General features: G+C 42.8%; 1 protein-coding gene and 1 pseudogene across 1 annotated transcript in view; one reads left to right on the top strand and one right to left on the bottom strand.

Annotated features, from left to right (window-relative positions):
• Window positions 1–17,629, top strand: part of ITGB5 (integrin, beta 5) — a gene marked incomplete at its 5' end in the record, with an annotated part of 195,936 nt that overhangs the window by 57,957 nt on the left and 120,350 nt on the right. The gene's annotated exons all lie outside the window — the stretch shown is intronic.
• On the bottom strand, window positions 7,155–11,520 carry LOC102824250 (annotated as a pseudogene).

Below are 17,629 nucleotides of genomic sequence, written 5' to 3'. Positions count from 1 at the left end.
CTGCTTTCTTTGTTCTGTGTGTCTTCTTCCTTTGCTGAGTTCACACTTTTTGTGTTCTTTCTTGTGAGTTTCTTCATAGTTTTGATGTTCCCATTTTCTTCTTGATTTTCATTTTCTTTGTATGTTGTGATGTGTTAATTTTCTTTGAGATTACCTTATAGTGCATTAACTTTTCCCTCCATTTAATGCAGTGTATTTTATCCTGTAATCTACCTGACCTTCTCACCATCTGAATCTCTGTTCCTACATGTTTACCTGCTTTTACATTGTAATTGTTTTGATCATAGATTGACCTCCCAGATTCTCTGAGTTTGTTTTTATAGTTTTGTTCTGTTTTTGACTCTTCCTTCTGTAAATTTAATTCTGGGAGGTGCTGCCACATATGTCAATCTCTGGTTGTTGGTTGTTCTTGTTGGTTTTCAGTCCACAGAACTCCCTTTAGGATGTTTTGTAGTGCAGGGTTGGCTTTGGAAAAATCCCTTAGCTTCTTTTTATCCTGGAATGTGTTGATTTACCGTCATATTTGATTGATAGCGTTGCTGGATAGAGGATTCTTGATTGACAGTTTTTTTCTTTCAGGGTTTTATATATGTCTCCCCATTGCCTTCTTGTTTGTATGGTTTCTGCTGAGAGATCCAAGCTTAATCTGACTTGCTTGCCTTTATATGTAACACTCCTCTTTTCCCTAGCTGCTTTCAGGAGTGTTTCCTTATCTTTTATTTTTGGCGAGTTTGTAATATGTCTCAGTGATTTTCTTTTGGTGTCTATCCTTCCTGGGGATCATTGAGCTTCTTGAATGTTTATCTTTTCACTTTTCAGGATGTTAGAGAAATTTTCTTCTAGCAGTTCTTCAACCATTTCCTCTCTGGACTTGTGTGATTCTTCTTGTTCTGGAATGCTGATAATTCTTCAGTTATTCCTCTTTATGTTGTCCAACATGAATCTTAGAACTTCTTCAGATTTTTAAGTTCTTTTTTCTGTTTGCTCTTCTATCTTAGTGGTATTGAGAGATTTGTCTTCCAACTCACTGGTTCTGCCTTCCATCTCATCTGTTCTACTTCTTTGCCATTTCAATGTATTGTCTATTTCTGATATTCTGTTATTGATGATTTAGACCTCTTTCTGTAGGTTTTGAATTGTTTCCAATGCTGTATCTGTCTTATTTGATTGTTCCTGTAGCACATTCATGACTTCTTCCTTGTTTTTCTCAACTCTATTATAAAGTGCTTTGAAACCTTTTATAATCATTTTTCTGAATTCCTTCTCACGCATTTCCAAGGCCTTCTCTCCTTTCAGAATGTAGTCCAGATCTACCTCTAGGTCATTTGTCTCAGACATTTTATCTTGTTTTTGGACATGTGCTGGTATCTTCATCTGCCTTTGCTTTTTGGAAATGTTTAGTGTTTATCTGTGGCTTTAATACTTAATTGAGTATGTGTTTTGGGTTTTTGTTTTTTTGTTTCTTTTTATGCTTTTTGATTGCCTCCAGGTAGATGTGATCAGGATGTGGCCTTCTCTTTTCACTCTTCTTAATTGCTTAACTCAGAACAGCTTTCACAGGTGTTGTCTGCCTCCCTGGTGTATGGCCATTGGTAATGGTTCTTGCCTGGATTTTGGTGTTTTATAGAGTGTGGTTGTAGCTTGACTATATGGCAGCAGTTGATGTCTCTTCTTGGGTAATATAGGGAGAGAAAGAGACCCCCAAGGGAGGCAGGGGGAGCATAAAACAGCAAAATAGCAATAACAAAAAGACAAGAAAACAAAACCCCCCACCAAAACAACAACAACAAAAACCAGATTAACAATAACAACAAAAACTAGATTAACAACAACAAAAACTAGATTGGATTCTGTAGTGTATAATCGCAGAAAAGAGACAGAAGGGAGAGAAGGAAAAAAAAAAATCTGTAGCCTAATATAAGTATAGGAGCTCTGGTAGCGTAATGGTTACGAATCGGGCTGTGAGCCGCAAGGTCAGCAGTTCAAAACTACCAGCTGTTCTGTGGGAGAAAGATGAGGCTTTCTGCTCCCATAAAGATTTCCAGCCTCGGAAACTCTGTACAGGGTTGCTATGAGTTGGAACCAACTCCATGGCACATATCAACAACTACAAACAATATGAGTATAACTTTAATGTCGTCTCTCAGCTTCTTGCCTTCAAAGCTGTCTGATAGATTTCAAGATGCTACTGTTGATTGTTACGCTGTACTTCAGGATTTAATTTAATTTTTGGCCTGTTTTGTTTTTCATCTCTTTATCTCTCTACACACCCCTTGTTCTGGCCTTTTCTGTTGTTTTTTTTTTAAAAAACAAAAAACAGTTCAGGGCCGTCTCTTGGGCTGAAAGTATCTGTGGGCATGCGTGGCAGAAGAACCCACCAGTGGTGAGGGTGGGGAGTGTCCACTTGCTCACGCACTCCCTCTGATCTCCAGAATGGAGGTGCGCAAACAGTGGGGGGGCCAATGAACAGATACCTAAAAAAAGAAAATCAGAACAAAGCAAAACCAACAAAGTGTATTGTTCACCTTTGCTCCAAGGTTCCTGCGGTGTTTTTCTGTGGTATGTCTGCTCCCCCATTGGTCTTTCCAATTGGTTTCACCCAAGTTGTCAGCTCCGGGCCGTGGAGCCCAGCAGATTCAAAAGTACATGATTTCTTACTTCCGCTACAAGTTCCACTAGCTATAAGCCTTCAAACTTTTTAAATATTCCTATCTCTGTGGTTCTGAGTTTTGGAGCTCTGCCCTGATCTGCTTTGCCTGGTATTCTGTGGTATTGCTGACGGCGAACCTCACTGCACCTCCACCCTAGACACCATCAAGCCCTGCCTCCAGGAACCATGCTCTTCCTTCTTGATGGTCCTGGGATTGTCTATTTCTGAAAAATTACCTGCGCTCTCCTTTTAGTTATGCATCTTCTATAATTACAGTTGTGACAATTGCAATTAATCCTGCTAACAATTATTCATGATTGAATCATAAAATCCTATCTTGATCTTCCCTCATCCCCTTTTACCAGATCCATCTGTGAAAGAGGGAACCTATTAATTGGGGATTCTACTTTACCCCTTTTGTTCTGCAATTAAGCACACTCATGAAAGCTTGTAAACCAGCCACTTCATGCCTTCGTACCTCCAACCCCATATTTGATAGCCAAGGAGTACATTTCTCATCCCTATCAGTCCAGTACAGTGAGGAAACAAGGTTGTTTCCATTCCAGTTGGGCTTTTGAGTCACTGCATTCATAGTCAAAAGTCTAGTTTGTCAAATTGTAGCAATTTGCACTTGTTCTCAGTATCAGATATCTTAATCTGCCTTTGTTTGAGTTCTGGCCAATTTGCCATCCAAGCTTGGTCAAATGTGTACTAGCTGCAAGTTTGGGAGTTGACACACACCTCTGTGCTCTTCAGATCAGTTGGCAGCTTCACTCTCTCCTGCTTAACCTTTTTTGGCATCATTTTAAGCTTTATTAACTTAAAGATTGAAGATTCAAACACACTCAGCGGCACCTTAGAAGAAAGGTCACGCAGTCAGCTTCTGCAGATTGGTTAAGAAAACCCCATGGAACAGTTCTACTCTGTGACACATGGGTTGCCCTGAGTTGGAATCGACTCTATAGCATTGGGTTTGGTTTTCATTCTTTATGTATTCTTTTATAGCTATCACCAACCTGTCTTTTGAATCAGTTGTCATTAAATCCATTTTAACTCCTTTTGTTGGTGTTGTTATTATGTTCAGTCTAATTGGTTCCAACTCACAGCGATCCAGTATAGGGTTTGTGAGGCAGCTGGTGAATTTGAGCTGCCAACCTTGTGGTTCAATCCGACCTTGTGGTCAAGTGCTTATCCTACAGTGCCACACCAGGCCTCCATGTTGTTGTTGTTAGGTGCTATCAAGTAGGCTCTAACTCATAGCAACCCAATGTCCCACTTAATCTTTTAAATGTCTAATTGATGCCTACTTAATGTTTCAGACCTCACCTTATTAGTCTGTCAGTCGGGGAAACCTTCCTAACTGATGTGACCAGGCCAGAGTTCTGAACACCAGGCCCTTCGTCACAGCTATCACAGTTGTCCTTTTATTTCTATATGACACACTTCCTGAGTGATAATACCACTCATTGAGACAGTAAGCTCCCTGCAGGTGGGAACCTGGCTCTTTTCTTACCGCTGAATATGTCAGGATGATTCACTGTCTGTCACTTAACAGGCCTTGTTAAACATTTGGGAAATGAACCAATGCTGTACTCTCACAGATGCCTTTGTGCTTTTTGAAGTTGAGAAATACCCAGGTTGGCCTGGCTCCCAGCCGACCATCCTTCCACTATTTCAGACTGCTTCCACTCCATGTACAGAGCTCCCTACATATCCATCAAAGCAGAACCAGAAAACCTGTTATTCATCAGAACTTTCCAATTCAACAGGTATTTAGAGTGCCCAATATGTGCTCAAACAGCCCCAGTTACGATGAAAAAAACTACAGAAAGATGAAAAACAGTCCTTGCTTGAAGGGGTTTGATTTTAACTTGCATATCCACTAGAAGGTAAATTAAACTTGTGTGTAAACATTAAAGAACCTTGGTGACAGTGGTGGTTATGCATGGGGATGCTAAGCTCAAAGTCACAGAGTTGGCAGTTCAAACCCACCAGCTGTTCCTTGGGAGAAAGATGAGGCTGTCAGCTCCTGTAAATATCTACAATCTTGGAAATCCTAGATAGGGTTGCTGTGAATTGGAATCAGCTCGAAGGCAGTGGGTTTTGTGTGTAAACATTAGATCAGACCATATGAAATTATTGATATTTGACTAGTTTCTAAAAAGTGGGAAATATATATGGTTCAACCTTATAAGTTCCGAATTTTTCTTTTCTTCAATTGAGACTGGGCCTTTCCATAGGGCCCACAGTAGGAATGTTTTACTGCACAGTGTTGAGGTTTGGGCTCAAACTGAATATCTATTTCCTGAGTCATAGGCCAAGATTTCTTCTCCCCAGGGAAAAGAAGTGTTTCACTTTGGCCCTCATTTAAGTTTAACCACAGAGTAGATATTTTTTAAATAAGGATTTTCATTGCAAACTCTGGGTAGAAGCAGGAAAAAACAAAGTACTAATGAAAACATGTTTGTTGTTATTAAGAGGTAGAAGCATGCCTGATGTCAGCATGAATCGGGAGGCTGAATTGAGAGAGATTGTTGCTCCCTCTGTGCTGTGTTGGAAGTCAGACTCCTCTGTCCCCAAGATCGGATCCACTGTAGGATCTGCCTGCTGGCAGGCCAGGACCACTCCCTTCTTAACTCATTTCCTTCCAGAAACCTCTCCTCTCTCTCAGTGCTTGTCTGAAAGGTTTTTACTTTTGAAAACTTGTGAAGTATTTAACTATTTGCAGGATGTTCTGTAGGTTAGGGAGACATAGGAGGGGGCTTCAAAAAGTTCACGGAAAAAAGGAACTGAAAGATAATGGACGTTTTCTATTGACCTTGTAAAGCCCTCTCATATAGATAACTAGGCCACAACTCCAGGTTCTGCAGACATCACTCTCACTTGAAGACAGATGTGTGTATAATGATCTGAGAGGTGTATCAGGCAGACTCCACAGACTTTCCAGAAAGACTAGCTCCTTAGAACCCAGTGGCTGAATGACCAGTTACAATATTTCTACCCCATCTAGCGGCCACCTTGGTCTCCTTGCCTCCCCTGTGTTCAGTGAGGTCTGATGCTAATCATACTATTGATTACCATTGACTGGAAGCATTTGGAAGCCAGGCTCTGTGCCAAGCATTAAACAGGTCTTATGTCACATAATCCTTTGAAGGTGGTTTACTGTATGCTTTTGATGAGGAAACAAATCTGGGGAAGTTCAATAACTTCCTGAGAGTGTTACAGCTAGAAATAGAACCAGAGATAGAAACTGTATCCACATGTCTGGCTCCAAAGCCATGGTGCTTAACCTTGAAATTAGAATGTGTGCTGTCTTGAAGTCACACACGAGTAGAGAAGTAGAATGTGTGTGCTTCCAAATACAGTCAACTCAGTTGCCATAAAATCAACTCAGACTTAATTTTAAGCAACCTCATATACTTCAGACTAGAACTGTGCTCCATAGAGTTTACAATGGAGTCCTAGTGTGGCACTGTGGGTTAATATTGCCGGCTTGCAAAGTTGGTTTGAACCTCAAGCTTGGTGATGCAAGCTCACCACTTGCTCCTCGGAAACCCTATACAGGGTTGCTATGGGTGGGAACCAACTCATCGGCACTTAACAACAACAGTCTCTGGAAGTAGAGTGTCAGGCCTGTGTTCTGAGATGGCTCTGGGTGGACTCAAACCATCAACCTTTCAATTTGCAACCTAGTATATTAACTATTGACACCATCCAGGGACTCCAAGAACAAAGTCTTAGTCTAAGGGACCATCACAATTACACACATGACCCAGTGCCAGCTGAAGCAATCCTGTTGGAAGACAGTTGCATGTCGTTCTTGTCTTGGGAGCCAAAGGGTTGCAATTTGTCAGAACCAGTAACAGTGTGACTGATAGCCCTTGAGATTGTCCAGGGAGATTACTAGTCTTGTCCCAAGGACAGTGTATTGGTGGAGCCATGCTTTGAAGTGAGCATGTTTATCTTTGTCTTTGGTTTTTCCATCTGTAAAATGGGAACTCTGATATTTGCCTTCTCATTCAGAACCCAGAAAACGTCTCAGAACCGCTGGCCTTGCTCTTGTACACTCAACAGAGACTGCTGTACCGAGACCGGTTTTCAGAAGGGATATTTTTTTCAGTAGTATAGAGAGCACGTAACTTGTGACTCCAGTGACAATTAGAGCTCGTGGGTGCAGTTGACACCTGGCTTGAGGTCTTCCTCATTTGGGTGACTGTCAGTTTTAATTAGACCGAATTGAGCTTCCTGAGCAGATTGACCTCAAGCTCAGCAAACCTAGTAATTTAAAACTAGTATTCCTGTATTTGTTGAGGTTGATGCTCTGGGATGATGTCTTTATTCTAGACTCCATTCTGTTTGAAGACTGTTTTCCTAAAAGTGTATTGTGAGTGTTGTTTCTGAACCCAGCAAACCAGGGCCAGCTGAGCCAGCACATATTCTCCCAGGCTTCCACCTTGTTTTCTCTCTTTATTTTCTTTTTTTGAGAGCCAAGTTTTTTATTTGTTCATTTCTTGCATTTGAAATATTCTTTAATGACATCCTGGGCCTGAGATTCTTTGCCATAGTCCTCATCAACCACACAATGGCAATCAACCACTTTGGGGGGTTTTTCCACTCTGTCAATTTTGCAAAGGCATACTGTTAAAAAAACAACAACAAACCAACAACAAAAAAGGCTTGTGGGTAGCATCTGACCTCCTCTGGCTTCACAAGGGAAAGGAAAATCAAACTCATCAGCTCCAGGCCTATTTCTATGAGGCAGAGATATGACATGCTTCCACCCTCCAACAACCTTCTTTTCCAATTCAGGCACCAGCTGTCCTTCCCACACACGCTGCACAATTACACTCAAAATTATGGGGCTTACTAGGGAGTCCTGGTGTAGCACTGTGGGTTAATGTGCTGGACTGTAAGGTCGGTTTGAACTACAAGGTTGGCAGTTCAAGCTCACCAGCCACTCCTCAGAAACCTTATACAGGGTCACTGAGTCAGACTCAACTCAATGGTACTTAACAACCACCACAGCTACGGAAGTTAGCATTTTACAGTTCAGAATCAGAAATGTTCAGGATACAGTTTTTTGGTCAAGTCAGCTTCTTCCCAGCCATGCCTGCTGACATGCTTCTTTCTGGACCTTGGCTCCTTGGTTTGGCCTCCGCCCTGTTCAGATAATGTTACAAAGCTCCTTTAGCGCTGCTGATAAATGCCCAAAGGGCAAACCAGTCTGCCATACACTTCAGTTCCAAGGCAGTTGATTTTGTGAGTCAGCAAGCCTGGTGCCCCCAACTAAGTGCCTGGAGGTGCCCACTTTGCAAGAGAGCCTCCTGACCCAAAGGACTCTGCTTTACTTGATCTGTTTCAATCCTAATGGTCTTTTGCATTGCATGCTAAATGTTTTAAGCATTGTCTCTCCTTTCAGAATTAGGTAGATATTAAGTCTTAAAGTAAGTTCACATGGTGAATAAACCAGTTTTGGCATGGACTGAGTCCGTTTCTCCTTTTTTAAAATGGAGATCACAGTCACAGAAGGGCTAGTGGAGCAACTTCATACTGGCAAGACTTTGTGTGGGAACACAAATTCTGTTGTTGTTAGGTGTTGAGTCGGGATTGACTCATAGCAACCCTATGTGCAACAGAATGAAACACTGCCTAGCTGCCTGGTTCTGGGCCATCTTCACAATCATTGCTACTTTTGACCTGTGTACTGTGCCAATCCATCTCGCTGGGGGTCTTTCTCTTTTTCTCCAACCCTCCACTTTACCAAACATGATATTCTTCTTCAGTGATTGGTCCCTCCTGACACCATGTCCAAAGTATGAGAAACGAAGTCTGGCCATCCTGGCCTCCAAGGAGCACTCTAGCTGTACTTCTTCCAACACAAATCTATTTGTTCTTTGGCAGCCCATGGTACTTTCAATATTCTGCTCCAAGACCATAACTCAAATGCATCAATTCCTATGCTGTCTTCCATATTCTCTGTCCAACTTTCGCATATAGATGAGGGTATTGAGAACACCATGGCTTGGGTCAGGCTCAGCATAGTCCTCAAACTGACATCTTTGCTCTTGAACACTTTAAAGAGGTCTTGTGCAGCAAATGTGCCCAATGCAATATGTCGTTTGATTTCTTCAATTTCAAGTTCAATTCTTTGGACCTCTAGAATTGAGAATCACTATCATTGCTTGATTAGGAGCCCTGGTTGTGTAGTGGTTACAAATGAGGCTTCTAACCTCAAGGTCAGCAGTTTGAAGTTACCAGATGTTCCACTGGTCGAAAGATCAGGCTTTGCGCTCTCGTAAAGATTTTCAGCCTCTGAAGCCCTGTACGGGGTTGCTCTTGGTTCTGCTGCCACTGCTTCTCTGCCACTTCTTTTAGGTCACTGTTCTGTCTGCTGGATGGAGGAGGTTCAGCATGCAGAGTTGTCAGTGTCATAAGGACACCCTCCCCTCCTGACTCTTCTCTCTCAATGGTAGTGAGATCTCCATTCTTACTTCTGAGATGGCTTATTTTATACCCAGCGGGATGGCAAAGTTGACCAATTTCCACTTAGAGTACCAAGTTTGACCATCACAACTAACCCTGTTAACAATCACTTACGACTGAATCATTGTTCCCCCACCCATCAGGCAAAGAGGAAATATATCCTATCTTCATGGTCTTACCCAGTCGTTTGGTGGGGGTTACAAAGACTTTGGATAGAAAAGCCATAACAATTAGTTCACTGCATCACACTTATGTCCCTAGTTTATTGTTGTCAGCATCCTTTATCAGAGTGGTTGGTATTTAGCACAGAGAGCATCTATTAACTTGACATATGTAGACTTATCACAGTTGGATGCAAGCACACAACAGTGGGCTTGGTGCCTGCCTGTTACTGGCTCAGCCATTGAATTAACATTGTCCAGCACTGCCAAGGTATAAATGGTACACAGACCTGCCAGTGGACATCCAACAAGATGAGTGGTGTTTCCACTAGATTCAACTGGCCAGTCAAATTGTCTAAGGCTTTGGCAGATTTGTGAATTCCACAATGCTAGGCCAGTGTGGATGAGAGCAGTCTTTAGCACCTCTTGTAATATTAACATCCATCACACCTCCAGCAACAATACCTTCCTCGGCCTTGGCATTGGGCTACAGGTGGAGCTGAACCTTGAATGCACCAGGTCCACACAACTCAGCAGTGGTGACAACTAAAGAGGTACACCTTTGTTTTCTGACAGCTGAGTGTGACATCAGCTCTTCCACCATTCCTACCAGAGTTCCAGGCCCCCCTACCACCACCACCACTTCCCACCCACCCCCACTCCAAAGAATGTACCTGAGTCCAACTTTTCTACTTGTCAGGCTATGCTGTGGTCCATGTGTGCATACAAGTTAATATGAAATGGATCTGGTGACATACAGGCTTACTATGAGCCAGTTGGGAGATTCAGCTGCCAAAAACAACATATGTGCTCCAGGCTAATTCAGAATCTGGGGGGGCTGCAATCCTGCCCTGCTTTCCTCTGCACTCTCAGACTACTTGCAGGAAACAGGTCTCCTCTGGAGCTGTGCTAGCTCCAGACAGACGTTGCTAGCAAGAGAGCTGATGGAACTGAGCGCATGGTACAGGATGAAGAAACCACATCCTATGAGGGGTGGCTAAAAATTAACTAAGAGAAGAGATACCATGGGATAAAATTCCTTACTAATCTCAGATGTGAATAGAGAGGCGGGAACAGCTTCTTTCTGGCTGTTCTAAGGGATGAAATAGTCTATCCACAGGAAAGCAGGTTTGAATATACAGTAATGAAGAATTTCTAACCCAGACAGCTGCTCCACTATGGAGTAGGAGCTAGGGGTGGCCATGAGTGTGACCTTGGTCCCCATGCCCACATGTTAGGGATGCCAGAGGAATGACCCTTGTCCTGGGTAGAAGCTATATTAGATAAGCTCTGGTGTTTCTTCCAAGTTTCCAAAGTGCTACATATTTCCTCAGAGTCAGGTTTCCTACCCAGTAATATGTCCTGTGGAGCCTGGGTGTGGCACTGTGGGTTTATGCGCTGGACTGTAAGGTGTATTTGAACTATAAGGTCGGTGGTTCAAGCTCACCAGCCACTACTTGGAAACCCTATACAGGGTCACTGAGTCAGAATCGACTCAACAGCACTTAACAACAACATGTCCTATAATCACCCCTTCTAGTCTGTCATTTGGAGTCCTGGGGCTAATGTGTTCAGATTGCAAAGTCGTTTGAACTGCAAGGTCAGTGGTTCAAGCTCACCAGCTTCTCCTTGGAAATCCTAGACAGGGTCGCTATGGGTCGGAATCGACTTGACGGCACTAACAACAACAAATCTGTCATTTAGAAGCTCTAGGGAGTATAAATGGTTAACGTGCTAGTCTGCTAACCAAAAGACTGGAAGTTCAAACCCACCAGGGGCACCTTGGTAGAAAGTCTTGGTGATATTCTTCTGAAAAATCAGTCATTGGAACCCCCTGGAGCACAGTTCTACTTGTACACGCCATAGGGTCACTGTGAGTCAGAGTCTGCTCAGTGACAATGAGAGTTTGAGTCTATCTTCTGTGGTTCTCTGCAGTGCACCCTCTTTTCTGCATTTGTATCTAGTCACAATAACATGAACTCTATATGCAGAATCATTTTGTTTGCCAAACACAGCTAACGAGTTGATGCCTAAAAAATACCTCTTTTTGGTTCTTGGTGGCTTCTGTAGGGAGCCATCTAACCTTGTAGGTAAAATTCCAAGTTGGGTGAGGGAGCTATTCAAGGGGACCTAGGAGAAGACTGTGGAGCTGGGGTAGGGGGATTATGGAAACCTGTTCTTGGCTCCTTAAGGTGACTTTCCTACCTTGTCAGCCTTTGCAGCCATTTAGTGTGTGTGACCTTCCTAACCAAATTGTCCCACAGGCTGGAGAAACAGTTCCTCAAACTAGAGACACTAAGTCTACCAAGTCCTCTACTCTTTAACTCCTTGTTTCTCTCTCTCCCAATCCCTAAGGCTCTCTGGGGCCAGATGTTGGAAGTGAACAAGGCAGCAACTCTTGGAAGGACCCAAGTTTTATTTATTTCCTCAAAGCAGGAAAGGCCTGGTCCTCTGGCTCTATGCCTGCTTTCCCTGTTTATGGACTATTGCACCCACTTCTGCATCTCACAGAACCCTACATCCCCCACAATAACATCAAGACTGGGCTCCCCGGATCCTACCAGCAACCATCCTACACCAACTGTCCTGGCTCCTTTTTCCTCCTCCAGCCTCCAGAGGTTGGTGGTTGGTGTCACGGTGTCAGTTCCAACTCATAGTGACCCTATACAGGGTTTCCAAGGCTGTAAATCTTTACAGGAGCAGAAAGCCTCATCTTTCTCCCATGGAACTGCTGACCCTGAGGTTAGAGCCTGATTTGTAACCACTATACTACCAACCTCTAGCAGCTTGTCTTTAAAAACTTCTGTGCTCTGCTCATCTCCTCTATATAATGCCCAGGGCTTCTGTCAGATCTCATCCAAATTACAGATAGAAAGTAATTTGATTTAGCAAGTTTTCACTTAAGCTATTCCCTTAATGCTTACCATATTTACAGATTTAGAGGAAGCTATTTGCTGGATTCCAAAGCCTATTTATTAAAAATTTAATCGAATTGTAGGTGATGTGATCAAAGACTTGTAGATGTTGCAAGGAAGGTTTTTTTTTTTTTAGTATCCAGCCCCAATTTTATTTATTTATTCACTAATTTTTTGAGTGCCCAACATATGCTGGGCACTATGCTCATGTTATCTAGAGGTTGGGCCCTGCAACCCCCCCCCCCCCCTTTCTTTTATCCACTCAAGATCTCGGCTTCTTTCTGAGGACAAAACTGAGGTTTAACCGCCAGATCTCCACTGAGTTTCTCCCCTAGGAAAGTGATCTTCTGCCCTTGCCCTGGTGTAACTGTTTGGTCCTCTCAAAACTAGAGGGTTTGCCATGAAATAGACCATTTCCAGGGAAGAACGTCTGCTCTGGGTCATGCTTAAGACAAAGATTGCTAGCAAGAGAGCCAAGGGGGCTGAGTGAACAATCAGAGCCTAGAAACCTCATCCTCTAAAGGGTGGCTTCAGGTTAACTGGGAGGCTATCTGGGTGGAATCAGAGATGTTGTACTGTTACTGACAGGTCCACAGCCACTCACTGTTCCTGATGTGTTCAGAGGCTGTACTTGGTTTCCTTTTCGGTTGTGGAAAGATCACCTCCCCATGTAACCTGCTCAGCACTTAAAACAGCTAGAGTAACCGTTGCATATAAAACACATCATCCTGGGGTGACAGGATGCCAGCTAGTGGCTAGGAAAAGGGTGAGTCTTGGATATAGGCTGCTTGTTTAGATGGTATTTAGGAAGGGAAGAACAAAACATTGCAAAACACAAGTATCATCACCCAGAGGGAATTGACAGTAAGGGGAAATTGACAGGTTGACACTGAACGGGTACTTCTGGGAGACCTACTCTTTAACTCCTTGTAAATGAGAAAGAATTTCAAGGTGTCTAGACAAGGCGTTTGCTATTGTTAAGTGCTGTCAGGTTGATTTCAACTCATAGCAACCCTGTATAGGGTTTCCGAGGTTGTTGTACATCTATGTGGGAGTAGAAAGCGTCATTCTTTCTTCAGCAGAGCAGCAGGTGAGCTTGAACCACGAACCTTGTGGTCTGGTGTCTAGTGCTTGTCTTAAAGACCCACCACACTCCCAGACTAGGCATTTAGTGAACCCATTGTCAGAAGTGGGGAAGCCCAGAGAGCAGTTTATTGGTAGGAGGTTGTGATGGTCAGGTAACTTTTCATATATGTTGAGGTATAGGGGAATGGCAGAACATGTTTGGCTTTTGGTAAAGATCCAGACATAAAGCTCAGAAGAGACATCAAGTGGTGGAGGGTGTAATTCATGAGTCATCCAAGTGGATCCATGTACTGGGATACTTTTCATGGAATAAGATTATATTGACCTTCATGTAACTGCAGCCAGAGAGGCAGGAGAGGAAGGCAGGTAAGGTCTCCGAAGCCAAGGGCAGGACAGCTCAGAGGAGGAGGACCTGATCAGCTACAGAGAGGCCACAAGAGCAAGTCTGACAAGAGACTGTGGGGTTGGTGACAGACCCCTGAGTGTGGCTCTCAACCTGTGCTTTGAGTCCTCACCTGCCTCTCAGCCCCATTACATTAGAGCTTCTGGACATGTGATCATGCAGGACTGAGGAGCACTGAGAGAGAGAAGGAGGGCCTTGTGGAGAGAGAGGTCAGATTGTATGGGTAAGAGGAGGGAGATAATTGTTGTTAAGTGCCGTCGAGTCGGTTCCGACCCATAGCGACCCTGTACAGGGTTTCCGAGGGTGTAAATCCTTATGGGAGTAGAAAGCCTTATAGAGGTAATTAATCTGAAAAACAGAGAGAAAGAATAGTGATGAGTGTTTGGCAGAGCAGCAGTATCAAGAAAAGAGTTATTCTAAGTGAGTATATTTTTAGACATATGGGAAGGAACCAGTGGAGAGAATGACTGATGGAACAAATTCTCCAAAGTGGATGGAATTTGCAGGCTGTTTCCTCGGGAAGGCAGGAACAGTCTTTCCTTTGGGACAGTTAGAGCCGAAGAGACAACAGGATATTTAAGATGTAGAGGAGAATGCTGGATGACAGGCATCCTGGAGGCTATGGAAGCAGGTATTGTGAGCTCCTGAGAATGGAAGAAGGGGGATGTCCTATTCCACATCTTCTTGGACATGAGAGGCATGGTCAGTGCCTGAGGGTGAGCGAGAGCTGCCCTTGTGGTGAATTTGATGCAAAGTTCACCAATGACCGAATGAACAAAGAGAAGTTAAGTGTATGGCAAGTGCTGCTCAGACACCACTGCATTTCTTGCTTCCTGGTTCTGAGTGTTTCTGTCCCTCCCACTGCTGACATTTTCATCTCAGGCTGACCTTTGTCATGTTTAGTGAAATTGATCTTGTTTAAATTTTTCTTTTACTCGAAGTAGGGATAAAAACAACAAAAAAAATAATCCCACTGCCATCAAATAGATTATGACTCATAACACTACCCAGTCAGTGTAGGGTTTCTGAGGCTGTAGAACTTTATGGGAACAGAAAGCCTCATCTTTCTCCCATGCTTACCCTCAGTACCCTCAGGGCTTCTCATGCAGGAAAGTCTAGCTAAAACATAAATCGGTCTTTTTAAAAACATATATATATTTAATATTAAAATTCAGAAAATGTAAATAAGTAGAAAGGAGATAAATATTGCTTATAACCCTATAATCTAACAATAAGATTGGTGTGCTTCTAAATTACGGAGTTAAGTAACAGTTTTTCAACTCCATGGTAATGATCATCACAATACCTATCAATTACTGTTTACTGCATACCAGGTAGTGAACTGAGTACTCCCAGTATATCATTTTGTTTAAGCCTGTCAGCAACTCTATTTTATAGATACTGTATTTTCTCAGGGACTTCTGTTGTGGTGCTGTGGATCAGCTCTGGACTGCAAACCACAGGGTTGGCAGTTCAAACCCACCAGCTGCTTCTCAGAAACCCTAGACGGGGTCCCTGTGAGTTGGAAGCTACTCGAGGGCACTTAATAACATCATTATCTTGGGTCCTAGTGTGGCACTGTAGGATAAGCACTCGACCACAAGGTCAGTGTGAACCACAGGATTGGCAGTTCAAGCACACCAGCTGCTCCTTGGAAACCCAATACAGGGTGGCTGTGAGTCGGAACCAATTCAGCAGCACTTAACCGCAACATTATTATCTCAGAGTCGTGGTGTGGTGCAGTAGGATAAGCACTGGACTGCAAAGTCGGTTTGAACAACAAGGTTAGCAGTTCAAATTCACCAGCCACTCCTCGGAAACCCTATACAGAGTCTGTATGCACCGGAACTGACTAGTCAACATTTAACAAAAAGAGCATTATTATCTCAGGAATCCTGGTGTGGTACTGTAGGATAGGCACTAAACTGCTAACCCAAAGGTTGAAAGTTCAAACCCACTAGCTGCTCCTTGGAAAGCTTATACAGCGTTGCTCAGTCTGAACCAACTTAATGATCCTTAGCAACAACAACATTATCTCTGTTCTCTTTCTGATGACGTTAAGAAAAGGAAGAATCAAGTAACTTGCCCAAAGTCTCAGTGACAAGATACACAGATACCCGAGTCCAGGCATGTAACCCTACCACTATGTGAGTACCTCCTCTCTATGTAAAAGTGATTGGAGGGTAAGCCAAATCACTGTTCTACTGGTCTATGTATATGTCATATATACTTCATATATGCATAAGTTTGTTACAAATAAAACATATTTGAGCATGTCTATGCAGTCAGTGGATGGCTGCAGATAAGTTCTGTCTGTAATACACTTGCCTGAGTCTCATTGTTGTTGTTAAGTTCCAGCCATCCAGTCGATTCCAACCCTTAGCAATCCTGTATAGGATTTCTGAGGAGCAGCTGGTGAGTTTGAACCACTGACTTTGCAGGTCAAACTGACCTTGCAGTCCAGTCCATTGGCCCGCTGTGCCACATTAGGGTAACTTTAAGGAAAGATCCAGTCAAAACAGTGGCTTCTCAGAGGATCTGCTGGGTCAGTTAGTTTCCAGACAGTAACATCTACTCAGAAAATAATGTTTGAGATTCCAGAGGGATAATGTTGAAAGATTGTTGTTACTTAGTGTTGTCGAGTTAGTTCTGACTCATAGTGACCCTGTATAAGGTTTCCAAGAGCAGCTGGTGAGCTAGAACTGCTGACATGACTTTACCAGTCCAGTGCTTATCCTACAGCACCACACATGGCTCGTCTTCTGTTGTTGTTGTTAAGTGCCATCAAGCCAATTCCGACCCATAGCGACCCTTTATAGGGTTTCCAAGGAGCAGCTGATGAGCTTGAACCACCAACCTTGCAGTTCAAACGACTTTGCAGTCTGGCGCATTAGCCCACAGCGCCAAAGCAAACCATCTTGGTTTAGAGAGATGAAAATCAAAATTACAATGAGATACCATCTCACCCCTACAAAAATGACAATGATCAAGAAAACCGAAACTAATCAATGCTGGTAAGGTTGTGGGAGAATTGCAACTCTTACACACTGATGTTGGGATTGTAAGATGGTACAACCACTATGGAAAGCAGGCACTTGCTGAAAATGCTAGAAATGAAATACTCTGAAGAGCATGACACCAGTAGACAGGTGCACATCTCTGTTGATTGCAGCAATATTCACTTTTAACATTAAGTTCTCTGATCCATTTTGAGTTAGTTCTGGTGCATGATGTGAAGTCTGGATACCGTTTCATTTTCTACAAAGGGCTTTCCAGTGTTGCCAGCACCATGTGTTAAAGGGATTGTGTCTTCCCCATTGAGTAGACTTTGATCCTTTGTTGCAGATCAGCTACTGGTAGATAGATAGATTTGTTTCTGCTTTCTCAGTGCTGTTCTACTGGTCTATGTATATGTCATTGAACCAGCACCAGTCTATGTTGATTAGTGTGGTCATATAATACATTTTGAGACCTAAAAGTATGAGGCGCTGCCTACTTTATTCTTCTTCAATATTGCATTAGCTTTTGGGGGCCTCCTTCCTATCCAAATAAAGCTGGAGATTCAATTTTCCATTTCATTAAAGAAATTGGTGGGATTTGAATTGGGATTGCATTATATCTCTAGATTGTTGTTGATGGTATTGCCATTTCACCATGTTAAGTCTTTCAATCCATAAGCATGTAATATTTTTCTATTTATATAGATCTCTCTTAGGTTCTTGCAGTAATGGCTTATATAAATTTTTTGAGAGACTGCCAAACGGCTTTTCCTAAGTTCATGTGCCATTTTACACTGAGGCGTATCTTCGGAATATAGTGTGTATTGCAATTAGTTTTTTTTTTTTTTTCTTAAATGTTTTATTGTGAATTATGTGATAGTTTACATGGGAGAACATTAGTTTTACATTCATTCTATCGTATATCGTCTCAT

Source organism: Chrysochloris asiatica, unplaced genomic scaffold, assembly GCF_000296735.1.
Source record: "Chrysochloris asiatica unplaced genomic scaffold, ChrAsi1.0 scaffold00130, whole genome shotgun sequence".
NCBI classification, from domain to species: domain Eukaryota; kingdom Metazoa; phylum Chordata; class Mammalia; order Afrosoricida; family Chrysochloridae; genus Chrysochloris; species Chrysochloris asiatica.
Note: the sequence above shows the minus strand (reverse complement) of the source record. Positions and strands in the feature narration are given on the sequence as shown.